Genomic DNA, 7,369 nt, shown 5'->3' on the forward strand with positions numbered 1-7,369 from the left:
AAAAATGAAAAAAAAAACACATTTATCTAATAGCATTGAAGCCATGGGCAAGAAGGTGAGAACTTTAGAGATTGACTTAACCTCTCTTGAAACAGTCTTCTAGCTATGAGCACAAGCATGTAACATAGTTATCGCCATTTTCATTAGAATCAGAAGTTTGATCTCAAACCTCTAAAATATGTCGCACAAATTGGGAGATAAAGTTTTAAAAGCTGACACAACTATCCAAATCAGAAAAAATGAGTAACAGTCAGATATAAGATAATACTATCCAGGAAGCATACAGAAATCTCACAAACATTTGAAGAAAGTTGAACTTGAGTGTTTGAGGTTGTATGCTTGCCATTGTTAGTTTACATTGGGAGTTGTTTAGAAAGTCAGTTGCATATAGAACTTAAAGATTAGCATGTGGTTCACTATCAAAGCATACACCTTCTTGCCATGTGATAACAACCAGAGTAACAATATGTGGGATAAGAGTTCAAATATATTATAGCTAGACAACAAAATGAAGACGTGAATGAGCACTTATATGAACATCTTAAATAAGGTGAATACTTTACCAGATGCAGATGCCATTGATAAATTTTTATCTCTTTTTGAAGTCGACTACTACCGCAAGTCCTGCGACTTAACGTCAAAACTTAATTGTACAAATTATAGCTTAAATCTCAAATATTTAATAAGCACAGCATATTAATTAATCACTCACTTGCCATAACTCAACATCTTCTCCTTGAATCATCTTTTTTGATTCTCATTTATTATTTCTTATATAGGATTTAAAGCTAACACAATTACCTATTTCTCTTCTAGGCTGATGATGACCTTTTTCCGTCAGATGTTTCCAAGTCGTCTTTAAGACTCTTGAATTTCTGAAAATTTTAAGTTATTATGGCAATACTTATAATGAACAGGAATGTATTTCTGTAGGTAATGGACTTGAGGCTCACTACATTAGGGGAATTGGCAGCTGTTTGAGCAAGCTATTGTCACCAAATGCTCATTTGAGGATATCACCAATTCACTAAATAAGAAGCTTTAACCTATTTCTGATGTCATCGTATCTTGCCTTATTTTAATCACGTTGTCAAATTTTTATAGTACAAGCATTACGGTGCCACTGATATGGGATCCGAAGGAGGAATTCACATACTTTCCCATTCACTCTAATTTTAAGACTATTTCATCTTAAACAAAAACTCAACAGAAACATCTTATGGGCAAATGTATTTCAAGCTTTACCACCCTTTTTTTGTTTGTAGCTTCTTTGAATTACAATTTTAGAGGAGACTTAAGAATATGTATGCAAATGTGTACCTTAGATTTTTTTTAGATTCATCACTCTGTTAAATTTTCTTAGAAACAGTATTTGTAATATACTTTGTGATATGCTGGTTGTTAATCAGGTTCCTTGAATATACTTTGGTGCTCATTTTGATCGATGCTAACATTTTATTGAAACCAATATTATGATTTGAGTCACATAGTTGATTTTTTGAGATTTAATTGTTGCATAATAAATAAATACTTTTAAACAAAAAAATTATTTAAAATTTACTATCATAGTAGTCTTAGTGGATAACATGCAATAAATTTTATTTTAATTATGATATAAAATACTCTCAACTTAATGATTTATGATTAAGAAAAAAGTAATTTTGAATAGTTAATGATTTATTAAGAAAATTTGAGAATTTACAAGGTTAGTTACACACAATTGCATAAAGTTCTATTAGACAAGTCTAGTACGCTAGGCGTTGGGCTACGACCAAAGTATAAGTCTCACGGAACTAAGCCCTACACCTAAACCCAGGGGCCTTTTATAAATGCTCCGTCCTAGGGCGAGCCTCGGACGAGCCCCAACTCTACCTTTTAAAACAGAGCCAGCCGCTAAGCAACGTATTCACAAATTAAATTTGAGGTCATGGGTTTCCATTAACTATCCCATTAAGCAAGGTTAGATCTTCTCAGAGCATGAGGAGTAGTTTTATATTAACTTGTTTCCATTAACTATACCAACGTAGTCTCGTTTTTTGTTGGTAGTAGATTTTTACTAACGGTTGTTTTCTTTCATTGTGATCACCTTACTATCTTGTTCTCTTTATTCTGCTTTTTATATGGCTTTTGGGCTTTGTCTATATTTTCATTAATGTGGTGCTTATGCTTTCCTGAGCCGAGGGTCTATTGGAAACAACCTCTCTATCCTCGCAAGGTAGAGGTAAGGTCTGTGTACACACTACCTTCCCCATACCCCAAAGGTCTGTGTACACACTACCTTCCCCATACCCCATATTGTGGGATAATACTGGGTATATTGTTGTTGTTTACAGCAGCGTACACGACATTTTTATAAGCGATATCGAAATTTGTAGAAGAAAAAAATATTAATATTAATTATCCTACTTCTAGACAAAAAAAAAATGGCACTAGTTTGCTGGGTTTGTTGAGTTTTAAGTTAGAAAAGGTCCTGAGTTTAATTCTACTTCATCACAATTTTTAACTACAGAGGCTCTCAATGTGCTCGTTGAGGTTTGACCTCTAACCTCTTGGAACAAAATCATAACGAAGAGACAATGTCAAGAGGTTTCACTACAAGAAATATAATTTTTTGTGACGGACTTTTTGCGGCGACACATATAGTTGCCACAAAAAGTAAGGTTTTTGTGGCGACTCAAAAGTGATATTTTTAGCGACGACTCTTGCAGTCTCTACAGAAAATAGCATATATAGTGGCGACTATGTGTAGGTCGCTACAGAAATGTACTAGTTTTTTACAATAAAATATGGCTGGAAATGTATTGTCGCGACCTTAAAAAAGTCGCTGCTAAAGACATTGTTGTGGCGACATTATCGCTCCTAAAAGTGGAGTATTTGTGGCACCTTATTTATGTCGCCACAAATTATTTTATTTTGATATTGATTATTATTTTTATGGAAAAAGGTTCAAAATGGCCCTAAACTATATGGAAAAGGTTTTAAAATACCCTTTATTCACCTATTGGGCTAAAAATACCTCTCCATCCATTTTTTTTGTTCACTTATGCCCTTTGACCGTTAGGTCAATGCTAAATTAAAAATAATTATTATTCTTTTTGTAAAAAAAAATTTAAAACAAAATATTTTTGTTTTTTTAAACTAATGCACCAATAGTCCACTAATTTAGTAAAGTCTTCTTATTTTTTTTCCAGTTTTTACAAAAAAATATTTTTTTACATTTTTTTTTAGTTTTTAAAGCATTTTTTTTGTAAAAACTGTTTTTTTTTTGTAAAAACAGAAAAAAATGTTTTTAATAAAATATTTTAATTTTTGAAGAAAAAAATATATTTTCAGTTTTTTAAAGCATTTCATTTTATTTTCGTTTTTCAGTTTTGTTTAAAGAAAAAATATTTTCATTTTTTAAAAAAAAACTGAAAAAAAATAATTTTCAAAAATGAAAATATTTTTTCAGCTTTTAAAAAAAGAAAATATTTTATTAAAAATAATTTTTTTTCGTGTTTTTACATTTTTTTTCCAATTTTTACAAAAAATGCTTTAAACATTGGAAAAAAAAGAAAAAAAAATATTTTTTAAATTAAAACTGAATTGTTTTTTGTAAAAACTGAAAAAAGAAGAAGACTTTACTAAATTAGTGGACTACTGGTGCAATAGTTTTAAAAAAACAAACATATTTTGTAAAATATTTTTTTAAAGTTTTACAAAAATAATAATAAATATTTTTAATTCAGCATTGACCTAACGGTCAAAGGGCATAAGTGAACCAAAAAGGTAAATGAAGGAGTATATTTAGCCCAATAGATGGATGAAGGGTATTTTTAAACCTTTTTCAATACTTTAGGGGCATTTTAAATCTTTTTCCGTTATTTTTATTTATATATAAATTTTACTATTAGTTGAAATAAGTTCATGTACTTTTTTCCCTTAATATTGCTAAATAAGTACTTAAAATAATTTTATATATTTATACACTTTTAAATATAAATACTCATATATTGAAAAAGTTTGATAATAGTAGAGTTCTTGCTGACTTTATTTCTAGGGTTTCGTTGATTCTCGCAGATATTGTTGCATCGAGGTAAGCTGAAGTCACTCCTTTCTAACTTAGGTTTCGTTATTACACCGTTTCTGCATTTTGTCAAACTTTTTGGCTCTCTAAACAACTATCGCTTTGTTGCCCTTGATGTTTTTGGCTCTGTTCATTTCTGCTTATAGAACAAGTGGCCGGCCGCGATCAGTGCCACTTTTCTTCAATTTGAGAAAATTTCCTTTGTTGAGGTTAAGTCAAAACTAGTCCTTGTTCTCATGGTTATCATTTATGTTCTGCTTTTAATGATGAATTTTATTTAGCCACTTAATTGTGTATGTATTGTTACTACATCTAATTAGTTGTCTCCTTACATTTTTATTTCTATCAATTCTTTGTTCTGCTTTTCTTTTGTTTATTTCAATTCTTGATTTTGCTTCTCTTCCGCTCTCGCTGTACACATGCTTGTGTTTTTCTTTTTGACCTTGTATCTTTTTTCTTGGTATTTGGTTCTTTGATTGGTTTTGGGAGGAAGAAAGAGTAGAAGCAATATGAAAAATTGAAGTACTCCGTTCTGTTTTCCTCTTTGAATAGAGTGTAATCTATATGGGTAAGACGAAGACAGGACATAATGCAGAACATTATTTATATCCTTAATATTAATGTGGCGAGACAAACAATGCAGAACATATTGTATATATTTAGCAGTACAACTCGAAATTGAAGAAGATTGTAGCTGTAAGGGCAGCAAATATCAGGCTAGAGAATGCACCACTCATTTCAGTATCCTCGAGATACCTTCATGCGACACTTTCCATACACCTGTGCAAGACTCCAATTCTTTTTCGATAATCATTTGTTTAAATCTATGAAAGGATGTCATACTACTGTCTGTGTGGCATGTTGATTTTCTTACTTATCTATCAAAAGAACACTGTCCTATATGACATGCAATCAACTTATCTGATTGGTTTAGCTTTTCTTTTAGTCCAATCCTGTGAGCTGCTCATCTTGGTGTACTTTTGATTTTATAAACGAGTAAAAATTATTAGTTCGAGCTAGAGGATTGTCTCCACCCTGTTGTCTTTCCTTTTACCGTTCTAAGCGGCTTTGTGGCTCTAGTACCTACTCAATGTTGAAGTGTTTCATATATCAATATGTATTTCACTTGCACTTTTCCAGTTAGTAATATGATTTCGATTTTGGATTTCCACTCCTTTATAGAAATCACCGGGTATCTCATCACTTTTGATACTGATATCCTGCTCACATCCTGTGCTTTCTTTAGGGGCTCTTTTTTTTCTCTTCTTAGGGACCTTCCAGTTACTGACAGAATAAATGTGAACCAACCTCGTGCTTGAATTTCCATGGTATCAGTAAACTGGGTTGGATGACGGATCATCTTACTTGTGAAGATGGTGGCCTTCATAAATTTGAGTATATTAGAGGTTCTCTGGTTTTATCTTTGAAGTTGCATCTCTGTGTCTATCTTGCTGTGTGCATAGCTTCTTCGTTGTAAATATTGTTTTGGCTCCTTGTATTTTAAGGCTGTTAAATATTCATACTTTTCAATGTCCGAATCATATGTAAGTTTTTCTTTCAGCCACGACTTCTTTCAGTCAATGTATCAGATTCCACCTGATCTGTTGAAGGATATGCGTGATTCCTCTTCCTTAGGTGGGATGCTTCCATATGCCAGCTTCAATGCCACATCACAAATTAAAACAATTTGGTTGTTTGGTGCTGCCTCTCCTTTTTAACATTGAAGCACGTATCTCATAATTGATAACATCAAGAGTGTTGGCACTTATCTTATGCCATTACACAAGACATGCTTTTCCTATGATCGAAGAATTGTTTCTTCAAAGGTAAAGTGCGATCATGAATCAAGTAATGTTACAGCTTTTGCCTCTTTGCATTTGGCATACAGTTGGGCTATTAGAGATCTTTCCATGCTCATCTTAGCCTCCATCTCTAGCAGCTTCCGTATATCAGGATACCCGCACCTTTTGATTCTCTGTGGTTAAATTAAGTTTCTTAGAAGACTAGAATGATGCAATGAAGCCATAGGCATATGTGTAAGAAGTGATTTAAGACACTTGCAAGTTTCCCGGATTAAGTTTGTCGTTGTTAAACCTTTTAATACCTGAGGATCTTCTTGTTTAGAAACCAATTAGAAATGAGCAATTGTATCACTTGATCAGAAGTGCTAATTGCGGGAACATTATGGATCACATAATGCTATTTATAGAGTCACAGTTGTAGGCCTCATAAGTAGTACCAGAGGAATTACACTGCATCTATTGACTGGTTATGTGATGTGTATGCCTAGTCAGTTATCACTTCTTGTTCCAGATTGTTGGCCATGCATTTTCCCTTCCACAGCTTCTGACTTTGTGTGATCAGTGAGACACCAAAGTCACGACTTAGTGACTTAGTGGTCTTTTTAGTAAGAAGACCACTTAGTGATACTTACACTTTGCAACTAGGCTTAGTCACGACTCACGACTCCTTGGTAGCTCATTTATGTAGTCAATTTTTAACACTTGTTTCTGAAAATGAACAAAGAATCTGCACGTTGCCTGAATGTCTGTTCACCTTTTAGCATGTGGGAGTTCACTTTGTTGTTCACCATCTAGTAGTTTCATTTTAAAATTAGTAAATTATAGTTGGAAGAGCACCTTTTATGAGAAACAGAGAGAGAACATAGTGAAAATTAGGACAATCTGGAAATATGAAACATGACTCATGTTTTATACCATTAACTCAGGAATTATTTCAAATCTTAATATTTTCAAACCATACTTCCATCAATGTGCAGTATGATATGGTATTTAGGAAGTTTGTTCTTTTATAGAGAATACGATTAATAGATAATCAGTAGAGAAAGTTTTACTTCCTTATATTTTCCATCTGTTGTTAATATGTGTTGATTAGTTTTAATATTTAGCACTTACACATGAAAGAAGATAATTTTAGTCATCATTATTATCGTAATATTTAAAAACGCATTGGCATGATTACATCATTTCATTTCATGGTATCTAAATTTCTAACAAATCACCCTGAATTTCTTTTGTAGGTAGTAACAAATACGCTGAAGATAATAATGAGCCTTCCTATGAAACTGTACAAAAGGAGCCACACTTGGTGGGCAGCCAATATTATCTTCTTATGAAAGTTTGTGGCTGCATTCTAAGGTCATATTCTTCAAAAGGAAATGAAACTAGCCAAGGACGAGCTCGAAGACATTTGAATTGTGTTGGCTTTTTTTTTTTTTTTTGGCATTTCATATGTATAGAATTCCTATTTATTATGAATTTTTAATAAATTGTTCCTTGATCA

General features: G+C 32.4%; 1 long non-coding RNA gene across 2 annotated transcripts; it reads left to right on the top strand.

Moving 5' to 3' along the window:
- Positions 1-4,000: 4,000 nt before the first annotated feature.
- On the top strand, positions 4,001-7,369 carry LOC104237204 (uncharacterized). 2 transcript variants are annotated; one of them, XR_011405358.1, is made up of 3 exons: positions 4,001-4,075; positions 5,628-5,892; positions 7,107-7,369. It is a non-coding gene; the product is annotated as an uncharacterized lncRNA (long non-coding RNA). The 2 variants fall into 2 exon arrangements; XR_011405359.1 differs by lacking the exon at positions 4,001-4,075 and adding an exon at positions 4,082-4,275.

Source organism: Nicotiana sylvestris, chromosome 2 (assembly GCF_000393655.2).
Source record: "Nicotiana sylvestris chromosome 2, ASM39365v2, whole genome shotgun sequence".
Taxonomy (NCBI): domain Eukaryota; kingdom Viridiplantae; phylum Streptophyta; class Magnoliopsida; order Solanales; family Solanaceae; genus Nicotiana; species Nicotiana sylvestris.